Genomic DNA, 22,693 nt, shown 5'->3' on the forward strand with positions numbered 1-22,693 from the left:
TCCCAAGGAAATGCCAGAAACTGGACTTGAACTCAGGCCTTCTGACCCTAGGCGCAGGGTCCTTCTACTTGGCTGCAGTGCCTTAGGGAGAGAGAGTGACTGATCAATGCATAAAACCTTGCTTCGTGGGTAGACTATGTGAATTGACGCCATGAGAATGCATTTCTTATGGTTAATTTAACAGACTTCCTTCTTCACATATTATGTGAAGCCAAAAACTCAATATTTTAGTATTTGCTTTTTTTTCCTCTATATTTTTAGAAAGCCATTGCCAAAATGGTTGTGGTCACCAGCATAATACATCATGATATAGCCCTGTCCTATGAAGGAATCATAATGCTACGGATGATATGGAGAGGTAGCATGGTGGAGCCACACCCGGGTTTGAAACCTGGTCCAGCCTCTTATGAGCTGTGTAGCCTTGGGGAAATCCCTGATGCTCTTGGGTGGGATAAAGGAGTGTCTTACTTTCCTCACTGGGAAATGGGAATGATAGCTACCTTATGAGTTGTTTAAGAACCAGCTCTAGCATGGTGCTCTCAATGAACGGCACTGGGCTTCTGACTTCAGGGACCTGAAACTGACTCCCAGGATACAAGATCTTGAAACATTTCTGCGAGTGACCAGTAAAAACAAGAAGGAGTAGCATCCTGGTTAGGACTGCAGCCACCTTTGATACTGGCTCCATGACTGTATGACCTTGGGAAGCCATTTAATGGCTCTGTTCCTTAGAGTGTCAGCCATAAGATGAAGATGCTAATGGCACCTCTTTTCAGGTGAGTGGAAAAACCAATAGTACCGTTATTAGGTGGAGGATGAACATAAACGCGTAATCCAGTGCCTGGTACATGGTGGTTTCCTTATTATTATCTTCATTTTTGTGGGTGCTATGGTTTGGAAATGGTTTGTCCCACCCAAACTCATGGTGAAATTTGATCCCCTTTATGGTGGTGGTGGGGAGGTGGGGCCTAGTAAGAGGTGTGTGAATCCTGGAAATAAATTCCTCAGGAATAGATTAATGCCCTTCTGCAAGGGTGAGTGAGTTCTTACTCTTGCGGGATGGATTGGAATGGTGTGGGTTGTTAGAAAGAGCCTGGCTCCCTGGTTTCTCTCTTGCTTCCCCTCACACCATGGGATCTCTTTGCACACACCAGCTCCTCTTTTGCTTTCCACCGTGTGTTGAAGCAGCCTCAGGCCATCACCAGATGTGGATGCCCTAACTTGAACTTTTCAGCCATCAGGAGCCAAATAAACGTCTCTCTCTCTTTTAAAATAAACTACCCAGTCTTAGATATTCTGTTACAGCAACACTAAATGAATTAAGACAGTGGAGTTCAGATGTTTCCATTTGTAATTGAGTTTGTTAATTCTATTATCATCCAAAGCTTAATGAGAGGAAATTCAAAGATTATTTTGACAGTCTTTGAACAAGTAGAGCATACTCTGTTAGGGAAGCGGCACCCTCTTGTAAAAGGAAGGAAGAAACAGGACTTAGAGTAAGGACTTAGAAATTAAATTTTAAGGACTTAGAAATTAAAATTAAAATTTACTCTAAGCAGGACTTAGAGTAAATTTTAATTTCCCTGACTACAAGTAGAGTGATTTCGGCTGCTTTTGTAACCTAGAGCAAATACTGGGCTCCAGACTCAGGTGGAGTCTGTGTTACTGTATATAGAGATATAATAGTCTCACGTGTGTATGTGCAGGTACAGGTATCTTGTCCAACGCAGAGATGAGACAATTAGAATTCAAGGGCTGGTTCAGGCCAAACAAGTTCTCAGGATAAAACCATCCAGCATTTACAACCTGTAATTGACATTGGGGAATAATTGTTCTATGATAATCATGTGATGTTATAATTCTGAGATTTGCTTTTTGCAGAATAGATAATGTCTGTTTATTTTATCTTTATTTTTCTTTAATAAATATTCCTGTTCTTCAGTTGAGGCTGGTGTTCTTGCAACTCAGGAAATTGATGATAACCTATTCAGCTATCCAAGGGAAAGGTCTATCCTAGATCTTAAGGGGAGGCTTGAATAAAGGGGAGTGGACCATCCTCACAGAGTAGCCTGATCCCGAGCAGCCAAAGCCCACTACAATAAGAAGGAAACCATGAATGACATTGGCTTTAGACACCTGCTTCATATATAAAAATATCCTTACAAATTAAAAAGCATGAAAAACAGATGTCCTGGACTTCTCAACAGGGCTATTTCCACATTGTTATGGAAGTATTTATGACTTACTGAGAAGGTGTTCTTTCATGATCTGACCTATCTTCATAAACTTTTTTGTGCAGAATGTAGAATTTTGAATTGACAATAATTTGAATAAATGAGCTGCACAAATTAGAGGGAAAGATTGGTTTGGTAGAGCACCTTTTTGTGTTGAGACAACTATATTTTCACCTGGCTAATTGAAAGGCGAACATGGTGAATTTATGCCTTAAGGCCAACAGCTTTTTTATAGCATTATGGTAAGGAGGTGTTTTTTTTTTTTTTTTTTTCTTTCTCCCCAAAACTTGCTTGTGGTTGTAACCACTATTTCAATCTCTTGCTTGTGGTTGTAACCACTATTTGAATCCCTTGCTTGTGGTTGTAACCACTATTTGAATCTCTTGCTTGTGGTTGTAACCACTATTTGAATCTCTGCAAGAATTGTAAGAAAAGTGATTTAACTTTGATTTAAAATGCTGTTGCATTGACACTTCCATTTCTAGTACTATAATGTGATAGCATACCCTGAATGATCCTCCCAGTGAAAATAACTAAAAACCTGAGGTAGAAATTTTAAAATTAAATGAATTATTGAGCTGGCAAGAAAGCAAGAAATGTCTAGAAACCAAATATAAAGTGAAAGCCTGAGTTCTGAGAGGGAAATGACTGGCAAAGCTAGATTTTACCCTGGAAGTGTCTGATAAAACCTGGGACTTTCAGCTTCTGTTTTAGCAGCATCATGGTTGAAGAGATTAAGAAAAAGCTGCCCTAGGGTGAGCAGTCCAGTAGGAAACTTTTCATAGAAAGCTGAGACCTCAGGAGTTGTACCCTCAGTGTGGGGCAGCTTAGACAGAAACCCTCCGAAGTGGAGAATGAGGAAACTTGCCTCTCCTGATGTTGTCTGTAGCACAGAGGAGAAAACCTCTAGGGCACCTCATGTGATTTGCTGGTTTGTTTTTCCACTTTTCCACAAAATTTAAAAATTTGTGGAAATTTTAAGCCTACAAAAAACTTGAAAGAAAAGTACAATGAGGCCAAGTGCAGTGGCTCATGCCTGGAATCCTCGTACTTTGGGAGGCTGAGGGAAGAGGATGGTTTGAGGATAGGCATTCAAGACCAGTCAGGGCAACACAGACTCCTTCTCCACAAAACATACAAAACAGAGACCCTGCGTCTACAACATATACAAAAATCTAAGTTGGACATAGTGGCGCATGCAGAGGCTGAGGCATAGGGATCCCCTGAGCCCGGGAGTTTGAGGCTATAGTGAGCTATGATTGTACCACTGCACTCCAGCCTGGATGACAGAGACCCTGTTTCTAAAAAAAAAAAAAAAAGTATTATGAACAGTGGTCTTATAGTCACTGCTTTATCTCATATACCTATACATATGTGTGTATGTGTCTGCATACAGATAAGTTTTTTCACTTATTAACATACTTTTATTTTAAAAAATTCAGTGAATAAGACTAGCATTGTTTTACCTTTTTGCAAATCTCTTTTATGTCTGACAATGGAAGACAGCTGAATTCTCAAGTCTGCTTCTTCATTTGATGCACTGTTTTGGTTAAAGTATATGAAGAAAACCTAGTTTCACATAGACTTGCAGTTGGAGGGAGAACTTCATGAACCCCCTGAAAGGGTCTCAGGTAGCCCCAAGAATCCTCAGACCATATTTCGAGAACCACTGGAACAAATGAAACTGTTTCTCAGTTGAAGATTCTCTATAGCCACCGAATTAGCACCAGAATTGGCAATTCCTTCTGTGGCCCAAACCAATCTGACAAATTGTGATGAAGCGGTGATGGTAAAGGAAATTTAAACTCTTATGTCGGACTGACTTCCATGTTCTTTCCTCAGTCAGCTGCCCGCTGCTATCACACCAGAGGAAGACACGGCTGACTGCCGATTTCAGGGCCAGCGATCCACATTCCCCCTTGTGTGGTTGAAGTCTTTTGACTAACTGATGAGCTCACAGGACAACCCTGCTCTGACTCTAATGAACACACATTTCACTTTCAAAAGGTGGCTTTTTAGCCTTGGAAGAGGGGACCCTTCATTTACATTCACTTTTTTCCCCCCACATACACAAGTGACAGCATTGGCTCTAGAATCCAGCTGGACTTTATTTGACACAGAATACAATGTGGCTGCGAGAACAGCAAATAGAAAAGACAAAGCAGAAAATACACGGTTCTATCTAATTCATAATTAAGTGACAGAAGGGCAAGTCATTAAATGAATCACAAACCATTTAAGCTTGATGGAAGAATTCTTTTTCTGGTGCCCATACTTTTTGAATTCCCACTCTCTGTTGTCCAACATACACAGCTGTTGTGTTTTGAGCCAGTAAGAGAGGCAGCAGAAGTGAAAACATGGTTACAGGCTGCCCGTGCAACCGTACACGCTTCTGAAGTGGCAGACGCTTGGGTAGCTTGACATTCTATGCAAAGATCCATGCTGTGGTTCCTGCAGATGGCACAGCTATCAACCACAAATCCCGGGCCTGGAGTGCTACTGCATTCCCCTTTTTTACTTCAAAGCACTGCTGTTGGTATTGCTTGGGGTATCCACATCCATTGCCACTGCCATTTTGGAGCGGTTTGTTTTGTTGGTCTGTTTGAAAACAAGTTATAAGCACAGGACACTTGACCCTTAAATACTTCTGCAGCCATCTCCTAGATGAAGGACATCTCTTGTATAACTGCAATATCCTTATCTCAACTAAGAAAAGTAACGATAATTCCATAATGCCATTTAATATATAGTCTGCATTCTAGTTTTCTTAAGTGACTCCCATATATCTTTTGTGACTTAAAAAAATCCAGAAGTCAATGAAGGGCATGCCTTACATTTGATTGTTTGCCTCTGTAGTTTCTTTTAATTTGTAAGTTATCTGCTCTGTGTGTGTGTGTGTGTGTGTGTGTGTGTGTGTGTGTGTGTGTGTGTATGACTTTTTTGAAGAATCCAGGCTTTATAGAATGTTCTATATTCTGTTCTATAGTCTTGATTTGATCAATTATTTCTCATGATTAGATTTAAATATTTTTAGCAATAATACTCCACAGTTGATGTTGCTTCTTGTGGTTTTGTAGTTCCAAATTCATGCTACTATATTTGAGCCAGTGAGAAATGGAAGTGGAAAGTATGACCAAAAAAATCAGAGAGAACTGGTAGTGCTCCCAGGCAATTTAAGTAAAAGAAAATCCTTTCTGAAGGACACCAACTTTAACCAGTTCTCAAAAAATCCCACAGACAACATTCTAAAGAATAGGAACTCCTCTCCTAACACACAAAGACAAAGCATACTAGGCTTTTAGCATAAAGGCACACCAAGTAAGAGCCAGAGGAAACTGTGGACAACCAACATCACACTTTCACAGTCTTGCAGATATTAGAAATATCAGAAGTAAATTATACAATATATTTAATATGCTTTAAGAAATAAAACAGACATCTGAAAATAAGGACAAGAAATAAAAACCATTAAAAAAAAAAAGTATATTTGGGCTGGGCATTGTGGCTCACACCTGCAATCCTAGCACTTTGAGAGGCCGAGATGGGCAGATCACCTAAGGTCAGGAGTTTGAGGCCACCCTGGCCAACATGGTGAAACCTCATCTCTACTAAAAATATAAAAATCATCCAGGCATGGTGGCGGGGGCCTCTAATCTTAGCTACTTGGAAGGCTGAGGCAGAAGAATCAATTGAACCCAGGGGGCAGAGGTTGCAGTGAGCCGAGATCATGCCATTGCACTCCAGCCTGGGTAACAAGAACAAAACTGCGTCTAAAAAAAAAAAAAGCATATTTAAACTGGAACGTCTATAAATGGAAAATATAATTTAAATTAAAATCAATGTATAAATTAAACAGCACACTGGACACAAAGAGATAATTAGTGAAGCGTAAGATAAATCTAAAGAAATCATATAAAATACACTACAGAGAAATGAGATTTTAAAATACAGTAAGTTAAGAGAGAAGAGTTTTTGAAAAAGTTCATATATCTAACTGGAGCTCTGGAAAAACACAGTAGAAAGAATGGAAAAGAGACAACATTCCAAGGAAAAACGGCTGAGTTTTTCAGAATTGCTGAAAGATGCTAAGTCAAATCACAAGCAGATAAATACAAATAAAATAATTCCTTGGCACATTGTAGTGGAAGTTCAGAACACCAAGGTCAAAGGGAGAATTTATCTTAAAAGCAACCAAAGGTTAAAAAAAAAATCACCTCAAAGGAATAAAAATTAGAGGTGTATCAGTGTTTCCAACAGCATTAATGGAAGCCAGAATATTATTTTCAATATGTCAAAGAAAAAAAAGATCAATCCCAAATCTCATAATTAGCAAAAAGACTGTTTAAGAATAAGGGTAAAATAAAAGACATTTAAGACGAACAAAACTGAGTATAGATCCTTACAAAAGAAAATTCTGAAGGATAGACTTGAGGCTCCCAGAAAAGGAATCCAAATTGAAAGCATGAAATGCAAGAAGAAATGGTGAGCAAAGACATTTATAAATAAATACATTTAAACATTGCCATACAAAGCAATGAAGATGATAATAATAATGTTTAATCTGTGGAACTGAAAAGCAAAATAGGACTAAAACACTTAACTAAAATAACACAATAAAGTGGCATGGGAAGCAATTCCATATAGTCTTACAATCCCTTGTATTTTTCAGGAGCAGATAAAAAGACTTAAACTTAGATTTTATTAAATATTAAAATATTTAGATTAACCTCAAACAAGTAGACAGAAAATGTATAATCAAAAATTAGTAGACGGAAGAAATTGAACAAAGAACAAAATTCCTTCAAAAAACACACATTTTGTTGGGTTGCATGTTGTTAAAATTATATTGTGGTATTGTGTCATCCATATCATTGAAGTTTTCTTATGGATATAAATAAAGCATTGTTTTCAGATTTGAGTGCCAAGAAAAAGCTTTCTTCATTTTGAGAGGTTTTCTTTATGGTATTATTTTGTACCTATTATAATTTCATTTATGCTTTTGCCACCAGGAAGCCCAGCTTGAACACTGGCCTCCATTTTAATAATTATGTAGGAACTAGCATTCTATATATCTTTCTAATTCTTCCTCCCATCTTTGTCATCTAACATATATTTCTTATTTTTCTTGATCCTGATTTTTTAATATTGTTTCTTATCATCTGTCTTACATGGTTTGGAAATAATTAAGTAGGAATGCAAATATAATTGAATGGATCAATAAATAAATATAAAATGATTAAAGCAAATAGGTTGAAATCTGGGAAGCAGAAACTCTTTTGCTCTTTTGTTTCTTCATTAGTGTTGGCACAGGGAGTGTGGTATAGGTTAATTTATCCCTTTAGAATCAGTTCATCCAAGGTTAGAATTATAAGCAGTTTGTCTATGCTTGAGGATTTTGGTAGCTACAGGCAGTGCAAATCACGAACAGGACAAGCAAAATCTATTATGAAAAATAGGAATAAAAACGTATTATCTTACACTCCAGTACCTCACTAATCAATTTTTAGGGCCAGCAGTACTGTAATCCCAAACACAATAATATGTGTATATTATTTGTTCATCATTTTTGAAGAACTCAGTTTGGTCTCTCAAACAGAAACTGTCATCAGTAAAGAACCTGCCCTGCTTCCATATAATGAAACAGTTGAATTTGTTACAAGATTTTGTCTCACTGGATTCATTTTGTGCTAAAAATAATATCCTTTTGCAGACCAATTCCACTCAAAAACATCAGTGAAACACATATAAAGAACACAGAAAATAAAAATGAAATAAAACATGATGACATTCAACACTACAGTGTAAGTGTTATATGGCAGGAAGGCAACAATGGGGTGACCCCAAGAATTAGGCTATTAAGGGACATAGCCCTTTGCCAGCTGAGCACATATAATGGGTTAAAACAGTATGCAGTCACATCCTCTAGAGAAAAGAAACTTGACTTTGATGTCTTGATTAAAGACATCAGCACATTTAAGGCAAGACCATGTCAATCAGAAAAAGAACTGGTCACTGAGGTTTGGAAATGGGTGAGACAGGAAGAGTCAGTGAGGCAAGGTTTGGCAGTGGACGCATAAATACTGTCCAGGGAAAAGTCTTCCTCGTTCCAAAGACAGCCCTTCTGGTCCAAGAGGCAGATAGAACCACATGGTGGAAATGGATGCATCAGGTAATTACAGGCTGACCCCATTAAACATCACCTTGTTGCTTGCCAAGCAATTTTCTGTTAAATTGGCTTCCTTGCAGTTTGTCTAAGAATGTACTTGCCAGGCCGATGCTAATGCTCACCTCGTAAAAGACACCTTGCCTTTTAATGACAACACTGGCTGTCTGCTTATTATTCTTCAGCCTCTTTCAGGCACTCACAAGAGTTTCTGCATCTCTGAGACTGAAGCCCTGACCCTGGTCTCTGGTGCCTTCATCACGGAAAGGAACACCCGCCTTGGGAGCCAGCATGTCAAGTCTTCCCTGCGACAGCTGGCCTCCCCAGGGACCTTCTCCACGAATGCTGACAACCAGCAATCATTTTACTAATGATGAGGATGATGATGTTCTAGTGAAACACAGTATTATCAGGAGGTTTCTTATCAGAGAGGGAAATGTTCCAGAAGGCATGGGGATGGGCTCCAGATCATGGACTTATCCCTCCTTTTATACAGTTCATAGGGATACTGGCAATCTCAACCCCTCAAAGGTGAGAAAGGCTTCAGTACTTGAGAGGGTGTCCTCCTACCTCCCCAGGCACTTGCAGCCTTTATAGAGGGTCTCCCACTGTGACCAGGCCATGCAAGCCCTGCAAGAGCATACTCACCTTGGCTAAACCTGATACCTGGATCATCTAGGGAAAGTCCATACCTGAGATGCTCAGCCCCTACTTAGCTCTTGCTGCCACCAACTCATACTAAAGAAACCAAAACTTTGCCATCCCCTAATTGGATATTTATTTCAATGCCAAAAGGAAAAGTATGATAGGGTTATACCTTTTTTTCTTGCTTCATCTCTTCTCATCTAAATTTGGAAAATGTTCTAAGGTTGAGTACTGAATGTTAATTATTTTAGAAGATGTAAAGTTTCCAATAAAAGATTTCTTACCAGAATGGTGACATTTCCAAGTTTCTGAGAGTCACCACATTTCAACTGGCAAAGAGTGTTAGTGAGACCTTGGCTTCATCTGAATCTGGTAGTGATGAAATAAAATTATCAAAGAAAAGGCCTCAGTTATTGAGTGCTACTCTTTTTTCTCCTTTCTATACATAATAAGGTTCAAAGAGATTGATAGACTCAGATTAATACCTGATTTTCCAGACAACTGGCCCAGTGCTCTTTCCACTTTCTCACTGAAATACAGGGCTGTAAATGAAGCTCTTAGTTTTATGCTTATGGTGACCCCAGATAACAGAAGTGTACTCCATAGTTCCTTTGCTATTTTCCTCACTATTGTCCAATTCAAAGTCTCTTCTTCACATTTTTCATATGCTAAATGTCTGTATCTTGGGTTATAACCCATATTTGGTCATAAATAAATACCAGCAGCTACTCCATGGTATCGGACATTTTCTCCTTCTCTCCCCACAAGGACTGGCTAATACCACATCCTTGGGCTCGAGTACCATTCTTGCTGGGCCTAAGAGATATCTGAATTCCCTAACACCTCCATCAGTCTGAGAATGTTGATGCTTCCAAGGGTCCTGCTGTATCCACAGAGCAACATCCTGCTTGTTCCAGAGATCCCACCACATCTGCGAAGGACCACTGTCATGACTGCTGGAATCATCAGTACCTCTGTCGGGAACCAGAGCTGTGTCTACTGCATACCATTGGCGTATCAGCAGAAGACCATGGTCATATCTGTTGGAGGCCACTGTCACATCCATTGAGTACTACCCCTGATACTTTGGACACTGTGAGAGTCCAAAGCTGGACAGCATTTGAAGCAAAGTTTGAGACATTGTCTCTTTCCTGGTTAGATGGGACATATGTATTATAGGAAGTGATGGTGGTGTCAAGACAACACTGTGTTGTACCCCAAAGCCTTAAGGAGTTTTTACTGAAACAGTTCTTTTCACAATTTACTTACAATCCCACCTCTATATGGGACTCAGTGATGAACTACAGGGAAGCTGGGCAAGGAGACATAGCCTAGAACTGGGCTCCAAGCTATGTTTGAAATCTTTCCTTCCGGGGTTTTGTTACTGGATCAAACTGACTTTCTTCATACCTTAGGGAAAATATCCTCCACAGAGGCTTACTTATGGGGTACCTACTATTAGAAGTCATTTATCAGTGCTTATTGCATTCTAGGCCCTATGCCAAGAACGAATTATCATTTAATTCTCACAACAGCCTTATGAAACTGTTATTATGTCCCTATTTTACAAATGAGGAGATGAAGAGTTAGAGGGGATACAGACTCTGCTAGGACCACACAGCTAATAACTGGCAGATCTGGGGTTTAAACCCAGACCTGTGGAATACCTGAGCCTGCTTTCTCAACCCCATGCTACATGGCTTGGTGCAAATATATCCTGGGCAGGCTGTTACCTACCCACTACCACACATGCCCAGCTACAGCTAAATCCAAGGCAAACATAAATAGGGCTGAAAGTGGGGCCCTTCATGGAGATATAACTTTATTCTTAAAATATGAGAATACAGGATCCTGGCTAGACACTTCTGAGTTTAAGAAATTACACACTTTTGATGGGGGCGGGGGCAGAAACTCACCTTGTTTTGAGGACCCCGTGGCCCTGCTGACATGCAGCCGGGAAGTCTCCTGTGTTCTAGCACTGAATTTCTGGGAGATGATGGGGATGAGAGCAGAAGGGAGAGGAGAGAGGGTGTCTAGCAGAGTCAAGTGCTGCATAGGAGAGTCCCAAGACGGGGCTAGTGGGACCTCATGCGACAGCCCCAGTCAGTGGGGGTAGAGATTCATACTTTGAAGATAGAACACCACTACTTAAGTAGAGTGAAATTTCCTGAGTTGTGAATCTGGATCTTGGTTCCAGCATACTTTGCAGATGGTACGAGGCTTTCTCATTAGGCATATTTCAGGTGTTCGCTGCAGGGACACTCACTGTCTCAAGTGATGGGCACTGGTGGCCAGGAAGCCAAGGCAAAGAGAGCCCAGGTAATCACAGCCTTGGAGGGACCTGTGGAAGTAAGAAGCCCTGAGGCTTGATAAGCTTCTTAACTTCAGCCTCTAGCTGAAATTTACCTCTGGGGAAGAGACTCAGGACACCTCTAGGAGCTTATCAGCCATTCCAGAAGTCAGACATTTTATGGTCCCTACTAATCCCTCTGCTTGGGTTTCTAGAATTTTAATGTTTTTCCTGTTGCACAGTACACACCATATACCCCTCTTCCTGTCCACAAGAGGAGGATCACATTGGTTGGTTCAATAAACTGCACTATCTCATACAGTGTCACTACCAGTCAGAGTTTTCTTATAGGCTACTGGCATCCTAATGTTCATCCTACAGATGGTGGCCGCTTTATGTTAGTTTCCAATCCCTGGTTCAATCAGTGACAGAGGCTGGTCTGGCTGTTTTGTTCAAAAAGAGGGTAGCGAGCCCTTAAGCATTTCTTGGTCTCCTTTCTTTATTTTTATTTTTAAATTATATTTATTAACTTTTATTTTAGGTTCAGGGATACACATGCAGGTTTGTTATATATAGGTAAATAGCATGTCATGGGGGTTTGGTGCACAGATTATTTCGTCATTCAGGTAATAAGCATACTTTGGTCTCCTTCCTTTAGACACAACATCATTATGTTGAAAATCCAAGAAACCCTAACAGAAAGTGATACACTTAATAGTAGTATCTTGGGTCAATACAATTACTATTTGAGTTTCTTTTTCTTTTTTTTGGAAGAAATGGAATCATTTCTCAGTATATTTTATCCTTTACCTTAAGTGACTTTTTCTAATATGTAGCAGGTCTTAGGAAGAAAAGCATCTAAATATCAGTTGTCCTTGTGACTTGGGGTTTGAGGGGTGCAGGTTGAAAGTGTGTCCTTAGGAGCCCCTTCCTGCAGAGCTCTGGGGAGTTGTCCCTGGCTCATTCTGAAACCTACCTAAGTTTGGTACAGTCCTCACTATTCAAAATATATTACTGGATATGAGCAGATTCTCAGTTGCTTACCCCATTTTTAGCTCTCTTTCTGCCTTTATGTTTGGTGGGTTGCTTCCCTCAATGGGAAGTGGTTTTTGATCTAAAACAGTCAATAAGCTGAACAACTTCAAACAATGGTTTTCCTTTCCTCTTGTGATTGCTCTCCAGTACCCCTTCTCCTTTCTTCCTTTATTGCTAGCTAGGCACAGGGCTAGAGACTATTTCCCAGCCTCTGTGGCAGCCATGGTGGCCATTCTAGACATTCTAGATAATGAGGGGTGAATGGAAGTGGTTTACCCTTGTGTTAGTCTGTTCTCATGCTGCTGATAAAGACATACCTGAGACTGGGCAATTTACAAAAGAAAGAGGTTTAGGGAAGATCCAAGACGGCCGTTTAGGAACAGCTCAGGATTGCAGCTCCCAGTGAAACGCAGACGGTGAGTGGACGCTGCATTTCCAGACAGATTTTTATTGCCCACAGACCAGGAGATTCCCAGGTGGAGGAGCCCCATGGGTCATCAGCACAGCTGTTTTGGCTGGCGCGGCTGCTTTGCCGGCGCCCCAGCATGGCGGTTCTCTGTACAAAATACACTGGTCTGGGTGCTCTTTTAGCAGGCGATTGGAGCCCCGGGAAGGCACAGTCGCCCATTCATCTGATTAAAAAGGGGATTGAAACAGGGAGCCAGGCCAGGAGATTTCTGGGCAAAAAAAGCCCCATGAATCTCAGCACTGCTGTTTCAGCTGAGGCAAGTACTCAGAGATTTCATCACCACTAGGCCTGCTTTACAAGAGCTCCAGAAAGAGGCTCTACACATAGAAAGGAACAACCAGTATTAGCCACTCCAAAAACATACCAAAGGGTAAAGTGCATCAACACAATGAAGAATCTGCATAAACTAACAGGCAAAACAGCCAGCTAGCATAAAAATGGCAGGATCAAATTCACACATAACAATATTAACCCTAAGTGTAAATGGACTAAATGCCCCAATCAAAAGACACAGACTGGCAAACTGGATAAAAAGCCAAAACCCATCGGTGTGCTGTATCCAGGAAACCCATCTCACATGCAAGGATACACAAAGGCTCAAAATAAAGGGATGGAGGAAGATTTACCAAGGAAATGGAGAGCAAAAAAAAAGCAGGAGTTAACAATTCTCGTCTCTGATAAAAATAGATTTTAAAGCAACAAAAATCAAAAGAGACAATGAAGGACATTACATAATAGTAAAAGGATCAATGCAACAAGAAGAGCTAAGAATCCTAAATATATATGCACCCAATACAGGAGCACCCAGATACATAAGGCAAGTTCTTAATGACTTACAAAGAGACTTAGACTCCCACACAATAATAGTGGGAGACTTTAACACCCTATTGTCAATATTGGACAGATCAACCAGACAGAAAATTAACAAGAATATGCAGGACTTGAACTCAGACCTGGAACAAGCAAACCTAATAGACATTTACAGAACTCTCCACCCCAAATCCACAGAATATACATTCTTCTCAGCACCACATTGCACCTTCTCTAAAATTGACCACATAATTGGAAGTAAATCACTCCTCAGAAAATGCAAAAGAACAGAAATCATAGCAAACAGTCTCTCAGACCACAGTGCAATCAAGTTAGAACTCAGAATTCAGAAACTAACTCAGAATCGCACAGCTTCATGGAAACTGAACAACTTGCTCTTGAATGTTGACTGAATAAACAATGAAATGAAGGCAGAAATAAAGATGTTCTTCGAAACCAACGAGAATGAAGACAAAACATACCAGAATCTCTGGGACACATTTAAAGCAGTCTCTAGAGGAAAATATATAGCAATAAGTGCCCTCATGAGAAGAAAGGAGAGATGTAAAATTGACACCCTATCGTCAAAATTGAAAGAGCTAGAGAAGTGAGATCAAAAAAGCTCAAAACCTAGCAGAAGACAAGAAATAACTAAGATCAGAGCACAACTGAAGGAGAAAGAGACACAAAAAATCCTTCAAAAAATCAATAAATCCAGGACCTGGTTTTTTGAAAAGATCAACAAAATAGACCACTAGCCAGATTAATAAAAAAGAAAAGAGAGAATAACCAAATTGATGCAGTAAAAAACAATAAAGGGGATATCACCACAGATTCCACAGAAATTCAAACCATCATCAGAGATTATTACAAACAACTCTATGCACATAAACTAGTGAACCTGGAAGAAATGGATAAATTCCTGGACGCTAGCCTCCTCCGAAGCCTAAACCAGGAAGAAGTCGAAACCCTGAATAGACCAATAACAAGGTCTGAAGTTGAGGCATCAATTAAGAGCCTACGACCCAAAAAAAGCCCAGGTCCAGATGGGTTCACAGACAAATTCTACCAGACATACAAAGAGGAGCTGGTACTATTCCTTCTGAAACTATTCCAAATAATCCAAAAAGAGGGAATCCTTCCCAAATCATTTTATGAGACCAACATCATCCTGATACCAAAACCCGGCAGAGACTCAACAAGGAAAACTTCAGGTCAATATCCACGATGAACATAGATCCAAAAATCTTCAACAAAATACTGGCAAGCCGACTGCAACAGCATATCAAAAAGCTTATCCACCATGATCAAGTAGGATTCATCCTGGGGATGCAAGGCTGGTTCAACATACGCAAGTCTATAAATGTAATTCACCACATAAACAGAACCAAAGACAAAAACCACATGATTATCTCAATTGATGCAGAGAAGGCCTTTGACACAGTTCAACAGTCCTTTATGCTAAAAACACTCAATAAACTAGGTATTGATGGAACGTATCTCAAAATAATAAAAGCTATTAAGACAAACTAACAGCCGGTATCATACTGAATGGGCAAAAACTGGAAGCATTCCCTTTGAAATCTGGCACTAGACAAGGATGCCCTCTCTCACCACTCCTATTCAATATAGTACTAGAAGTTCTAGCCAGATCAATCAGGCAAGAAAAAGAAATAAAGAGTGTTCAAATAGGAAAGGAGGAAGTCAAATTGTCTCTATTTGCAGACGACATGATTGTATATTTAGAAGACCCAATCGTCTCAGCCCAAAATCTCCCGAAACTGATAAGCAACTTCAGCAGTCTCAGGATACAAAATCAATGTGCAAAAATCACAAGCATTCCTATACACCAATAACAGACTTAAAGAGAGCCAAATCAAGAATGAGCTGCCATTCACAATTGCTACAAAGAGAATAAAATACCTAGAAATACAACTAACAAGGAACATAAAGGACCTCTTCAAGGAGAACTACAAACCACTGCTCAACAAAATAAGAGAGGATACAAACAGATGGAGAAACATTCCATGTTCATGGTTAGGAAGAATCAATATCATGAAAATGGCCATACTGCCCAAATTAATTTACAGATTCAACGCTATCCCCATCAAGCTACCAATGACTTTCTTCACAGAACTGGAAAAGAAAACACCTTAAACTTCATATGGAACCAAAAGAGAGCCCGCACAGCCAAGTCAATTCTAAGCAAAAAGAACAAAGCGGAGGCATCACACTACCGGACTTCAAACTATACTACAAGGCTACAGTAATCAATACAGCATGGTACTGGTACCAAAACAGAGATATAGACCAATGGAACAGAACAGAGGCCTCAGAGGCAACACAGCATATCTACAACCATCTGATCTTTGATAACCCTGACAAAAACATGCAATGGGGAAAGGAGTCCCTGTTTTATAAATAGTGTTGGGAAAACTGGCTAGCCATGTGCAGAAAGCAGAAACTGGACCCCTTCCTGAAACCTTACACTAAAATTAACTCCAGATGGATTAAAGACTTAAACATAAGACCTAACACCATAAAAATCCTAGAAGAAAATCTAGGCAAAACCATTCAGGACATAGGCGTAGGCAAGGACTTCATGACCGAAACACCAAAAGCATTGGCAACAAAAGCCAAAATAGACAAATGGGACCTAATTAAACTCCACAGCTTCCGCATGGCAGAAGAAACAGTCGTTAGAGTGAATCGGCAACCAACAAAATGGGAAAAAATTTTTACAGTTTACCCACCTGACAAAGGGCTGATATCCAGAATTTACAAAGAACTAAAACAGATTTACAAGGAAAAAAAAAAAACAAGCCCATTCAAAAGTGGGTGAAGGATATGAAGACACACTTTACAAAAGAAGACATACATCAGGCCAACAAACATATGAAAAAATGCTCATTATCATTGGTCATTAGAAAAATGCAAATCAAAACTACACTGAGATACCATCTCACGCCAGTTAGAATGGTGATCATTAAAAAATCTGGAGACAGCAGATGCTGGAGAGGATGTGGAGAAATAAGAACACTTTTACACTGTTGGTGGGAGTGTAAATTAGTTCAACCATTGTGGAAGACAGTGTGGCGATTCCTCAAGGACCTAGAAATAGAAATTCCATTTGACCCAGCAATCCCATTGGTATATATCCAAAGGATTATAAATCGTTCCACTAAGGACACATGCAAAGGAATGTTCACTGCAGCACAGTTTACAATAGCAAAGACCTGGAACCAACTTGCCCATCAATGATAGACTGGACAGGGAAAATGTGGCACATATATACCACGGAATATTACACAGCCATCAAAAACAATGAGTTCGTGTCCTTTGTAGGGACATGGATGAACCTGGAAACCATCATTCTCAGCAAACTGACAGAAGAGCAGAAAATCAAACATCACATGTTCTCACTCATAGGCGGGTGATGAACAATGAGAACACATGGACACAGGGAGGGGAACATCACACACTGGGGTCTGTGGGGGGGAATAGGGGAGGGACAGTGGGGGGTGGGCAGTTGGGGAGAGATAGCATGGGGAGAAATGTCAGATATAGGTGAAGGGGAGGAAGGCAGCAAATCACACTGCGACATGTGTACCTATGCAACAATTTTGCATGTTCTTCACATGTACCCCAAAACCTAAAATGCAATTATATATATATATATACACACACAATAAAAAAATAAATAAAATAAAAATAAATAAAATAAAAAAAAAAGAAAGAGGTTTAATAGACCTGCAGTTCCACATGGCTGGGGAGGCCTCACAATCCTGGCAGAAGGCAGGAGCAGCAAGTCACGTCTTACACCGATGGCAGTAGACAAAAAGAAACATTGTGTGAGGAAACTCCCCCTTTCAAAACTGCCAGATCTCATGAGACTTATCCACTATCACGAGAACAGCGTAGACCTGCCCCCATGATTTAATTACCTCCCACCAGATCCCTTTCACAACACGTGGGAATTCAAGATGAGATTTGGGTGGGGACACAGCCAGACCATATCAATGCTATTTCCAGGTCACATCCTGTCCCAGACGTTCTACTGTGCTGCCATCTGTCCAGCTGGAAGTCTACTGGCTGACAGTCCCCTTTGAAAATTGCCTCAGCTAAGAAGAGTCATCTCATTCAAGGTCACATCCCTTTCCTGAAGCGGCTTGTAGCCAATAACTGGTTTCATCCCAGCTCTGAGGGACTAGCTCAGCTTCAATGCTCCATTATCAATTGGGTCAAGACCTTGTCGTGACTGTACTGCAGCCTAACTTTTCCATCTTCCCAGTTCTGCGTCCTTCCTTTCCTCTAGTGGGTGTTAACCCACAGAGCACCCCCTAATGAAATTCCTGTACACTAGTATCCATCTCAGAGTCTGTTTTCTGGGGGACCAGTCCTGAAACACAAATTTAAAAGAAAGCTATTTGCTGGTCTCTCTGCCTACCTTTCTGTAGAGAGAGGTTAGTGGTGAGTGAGCTTTGACCGTGTGAATCAGGAGAATGCCTTTGAGAGTGGGGAGCAACAAGATAGAAAGTACTTGGGTCAAAGTACTTTACTTAGATGGCCTCATGGATCGAACTTCCCACAAACTCTGGACCACTGACCACTGCATACTTCTACCTTGGTAGGTGAGAGAATTATCAACTTTGATCTCATTTGAGCCACTCTATTTTTTTCATCTCTAACTCAGAGCAGCTTGGCCTATACCCCAAGAGTTGGGGAAAGTGTAATCTGCTCCAATCAGATAATTTAGGACCTTGTAGACTGCAGTAAGGATTCTGGACTTTGTCTTAAGGGTAATGGGTTTTTGCTGTATCTCCAGGCATTGTGTATTATGTTTATCCAAAGAATAAACTGTACATCAGAACTGAATTGCTTTATCAGTGCAGTGGTCCAATCATGGTTTATAGCAGCCTTAAACTTCTGGGCTCAAGCAATCCTCCTGCTTCAGCCTCTTGAGTAGCTGGGACTACAGGTAGACCCAGCTAAATTTTTTGTATGTAGAGCAGGGGCACGGGTAGAGACAGGCTCTCACTTATGTTGCCTGGGGTGGTCTTGAACTCCTCGCTTCAAGCAATCCTCCTGCTTCCTCCTCCCAAAGTGCTGGGATTACAGGCTTGAGCCACTGAGCCCGGCTGCTTTAACAAAACTTTTTTAAAAAAGCAATGTAGCTAGGACATTTGGCTCCAAAATTTAGTTAGAATGACTCAAAAGAATTTTTTTTTGCATTATCCTGACAAAATATAAAATTGTAGATGTCAATTAATAAAGGCAGAATAAGAAGTTCATGTATTCTCTTTGGAAACTTGTTTGAACCACTGTTTTTTTGTTTCTCTTCATTGGAAGTAGATTTGATTTTTCATTCCAATCTGGCAATCAAGAAGAGTTTGAGTGGAAAATAGGATTATGCTGAAAATTCTTTGGAGGAAGGAATGCTTAGTGACTCTCACTATATAACCAAAGAGCAGTAATTAGAGCCACGAAGACTCTAAAGGTTAATTCCTTAAAAACTTCCCCATAATATGTGTAATCACATTACTTTCTTGGTTTAGACAGCAAACTAAATTCATATGTTTTCTTGGGTAAAATAGAAAGAACAACACTTTAGCAAAATTCCCTGTCGAATTATTTTCTGAAAATCAAACAGTAAACAGTTTTCCTATTCTGATTCTCAATGTACCTCCTGGCAATTTGTTTTTTGGACACACACATATAATTATTCAGCTAGGTGGTCTAGCTTGGAATTTCAGTTATTGCTATCCAAATAAAACACTCCTTTTCCAGAAATCAGCAGACTCTGTACTAACTGTTCTTTCAAAGCCTTGGATGAAGTCTATATTGGGAACCTGAGCCATGTCATGAGTATTTTCTACTGCCTTTTCCTCTCAAAGCTGCTGGAGCAAACAGAAGCTGCAGACATAGAGCCTCAGATTGCAAAACAATCCCACATCTACCAGATCTCTAGTTCCTCAACCATTTCCCATCAGTCCTCCATTGGTGCTTCTCCCAAGATACTTTAAAATAAAGACTACATAAAATACGGCTTTCCTCTTCTTTCTTCAAGATCAGGACAAGCTGGTTTTCTACAAATATATTAATACATATACTGCACTTATAAATAAGCTTCTTCCCTCAGAAGAGGGGCCCTCATTCAGGGATGGTTTGTGACCCTCTCCCCACCAGACATCTTGCAATGTCTAGACATTTTTGGTTGTCACAACTAGGGTATGCTAGTGGCATTTGGTGGTAGAGGCCAGGGATGCTGTTAAACATTGAACAATGTACAAGACATCCCCTCACAACAGAGAATTATCTGGCCCCAAATCAATAGTGCCAATGTTGAGGAACCCTGCCTCCATGACATTTCAAATTGTACTGAAGTATTTTCCAAATTAATTGGCTATCATATGTACTTTAGATCTTATTCAGGGGCAGTGTTTGGAAGCAAATTTTGTCCCTTAGATTATAGTTGCCATACTTACCAAATAAAAATATGGGAAGCCAAGTTAAGTTTGAAATTTTTACTTAGAAGAAAAAATTATCTGTTATTCATATGAAATTCAAATGTAAGCGGGCATTCTCATATTTTATCTGGCAACCCTGCCTTAGATGGAGACATTTACCTTAGTTTCTCACTGGTAGACCCACATTTATATGCTAATTTAAGCCACTAGTTGTAGCTGGAAACTGCTTACTGTTTTTCAACATTAACGTAGTACATAAACAAACTATCTTTCAGAAAGACAATATTACTCTGAACACAGCCCTAAAGTACCATGTTTCTTCTTTGAAAATTATACCAATTTGATTTTCACTGAAACAGATATGATGTGTTAATAAACTTTTTAATGCTTTTATGCTCTGCTAGAAGTTGTCCACATTTGTCCCAGATCTAGGCCCAGTTTGTTGTGAGATCTTACTCCAAACATACAAATCAGTGTCTTTCATTATCTTTTCTTGTAAGAGCATCTATTGCCTTATTTACTCTCAAAATAAAACCAACTAATTACTATTTGAGAAGAATCTCAATAATTGATATTGGCAATCTCAGACAAAATCCAACATGCTATCCACAACATTAGAAGAAAAGTGACAATGTGCCCCAAACGATGGTGTTTCAGAGCACTGTGTGGTATGTGTATGGGCCCAGGGATAGGGGTCAGAAGCCCTGCATTCTGGTTGAGGTTCTGCCATTGGCTCACACCTAGCATCTCACTGATTCTCTGGGGTTCAGTTTTATTCAAAATTTCCACCCGAGGCAGATGGACCCCAAGAAGTGCACCACTTGACAGAGCTTGAGCCTTGAGGTAGAAGAACTTGAGTGAGAACTAGGATCTGAGCAGTAGCCACGTCCTGCAGACAGGACACGAATGGTGGACAGTAGCGGGGATGCCTGCTTCGTAGAGGACTGGCCATGAACACCAGCCACCTAGCTTCATGTGGCAGACGAATTCCAGGAGGCACAGAGATGCCCCTGCACGAAGCGTCACTGTGCTGGCTTTGGGCAACACAAAGGCTGCCCTTTTAAGGCCTGCAGACCACAGAGGGGCATGGCTGAGACACGTAGGAGCTGACACAAAATATCAGAGAGTTGGAAAAAATTACTACCACAAAATTAATTTAGTTCTTTTAACCATGCTATTGTACATGTCTGTGAAATTCATGATGAAAAAATAAATGTAATTACTGTCTGTTAGCATTTAGTCACATTATGGTCAAGTCTGTGTCTGCACATTCATGGGCTATGGAATTATGAATGAGGATGAACACTCCTAAGCTTTATCCTGTTGTTCACTGGGCATCATCCACTCTTCCTTCTCTCTGATCCTTCTGAGACTTTATATTCTTGGTCTCATATTCTTGAGTGTAAACTCTAGAAAGGAAGGAATTTTTGTCCACTTTGTTCATTTATGCACTCCAGGCATCTACAAGAGTGCCTGACACATAGTTGGTGCTCAATAAATGTTTATTAAATTAATGAACAGTATATCCCTTTATTCGTTTGAAAAATTCCTGTTTATTTACATAAATATATGGGGTACAAGTGTAATTTTGTTAACATGCATAGATTGCATATTGGTAAAGTCAGGGCTTTTAGAGTATCCATCACTGGAATAATACACATTGTACCCATTAAGTAATCATTCATCATCTACCCTGCCCCCTTTATTCTAAACCAGCTCTTGCAATGGTTGAGACTCCCTTTCTGGGACATTCCCTCTTCAGACATTTTTACTCCTGTGGGACTGCCAGCAGGGAGATGTTGAGGCCCAGTGCAGGGAAGTGTCCAATCTGACAGTGAGTGGCAAGACAACCAAAGGGAAGAGGTCTAGTTCCAAAAAGAACTAGAGCAGAGATGTATCAGTCCATTTTCGTGCTGCTGCTAGACATACCTGAGACTGGGCAATTTACAATAGAAAGAGGTTTAATTGGACTTACAGTTACACGTGGCTGGGGAAGCCTCACAGTCATGGTGGAAGCAAGGAGGAGGAAGTCCTGTCTTACACGGATGGCAGCAGGCAAAGAGAGAATGAGGAAGACACAAAAGCGGAAACCCCTGATAAAACCATCAGATCTTGAGAGACTTATTTACTACCACGAGAACGGTATGAAGGAAACCGCTTCCATGATTCAATGATCTCCCACCAGGTCCCTCCTACAGCATGTGGGAATTATGGGAGTACAATTCAAGATGAGATCTGGGTAGGGACACAAAGCCAAACCATATCAAGAGGGAAGTTGACCAATCTGGAAGAAGAAAACCTCCATATTTTATAACCGTGAGGGTAAAATAATTTCCCAGTTCCTTTTCTGAAAATCATTACTTTTCAGGAAAACTATAATACATGCTTTACTTTAAAAACAATGCCACAAACAAAACATACTGTGTACCATGTTCCAGGTTATAAATGTCTCTAACATATGTCATTTCTCCAGAGTCTCACAGTGCTCTGCCAGCCAGGGAGAAGAGGGATCAGGTCCCTTTTATACAAAACAGGACACCGAGACTCAGGGACGTTAAATGAACTGCTCAGGCCAATACA

The 22,693-nt window shown here is 40.2% G+C and overlaps 1 protein-coding gene and 1 pseudogene across 1 annotated transcript in view; both read right to left on the bottom strand.

The window, feature by feature from the left end:
* Nucleotides 1–22,693, bottom strand: part of THBS4 (thrombospondin 4) — a 98,105-nt gene that overhangs the window by 60,188 nt on the left and 15,224 nt on the right. The gene's annotated exons all lie outside the window — the stretch shown is intronic.
* On the bottom strand, nucleotides 4,341–4,826 carry LOC120364347 (E3 ubiquitin-protein ligase RBX1-like; annotated as a pseudogene).

The sequence above is a fragment of the Saimiri boliviensis genome, chromosome 1 (assembly GCF_048565385.1).
Source record: "Saimiri boliviensis isolate mSaiBol1 chromosome 1, mSaiBol1.pri, whole genome shotgun sequence".
Taxonomy (NCBI): domain Eukaryota; kingdom Metazoa; phylum Chordata; class Mammalia; order Primates; family Cebidae; genus Saimiri; species Saimiri boliviensis.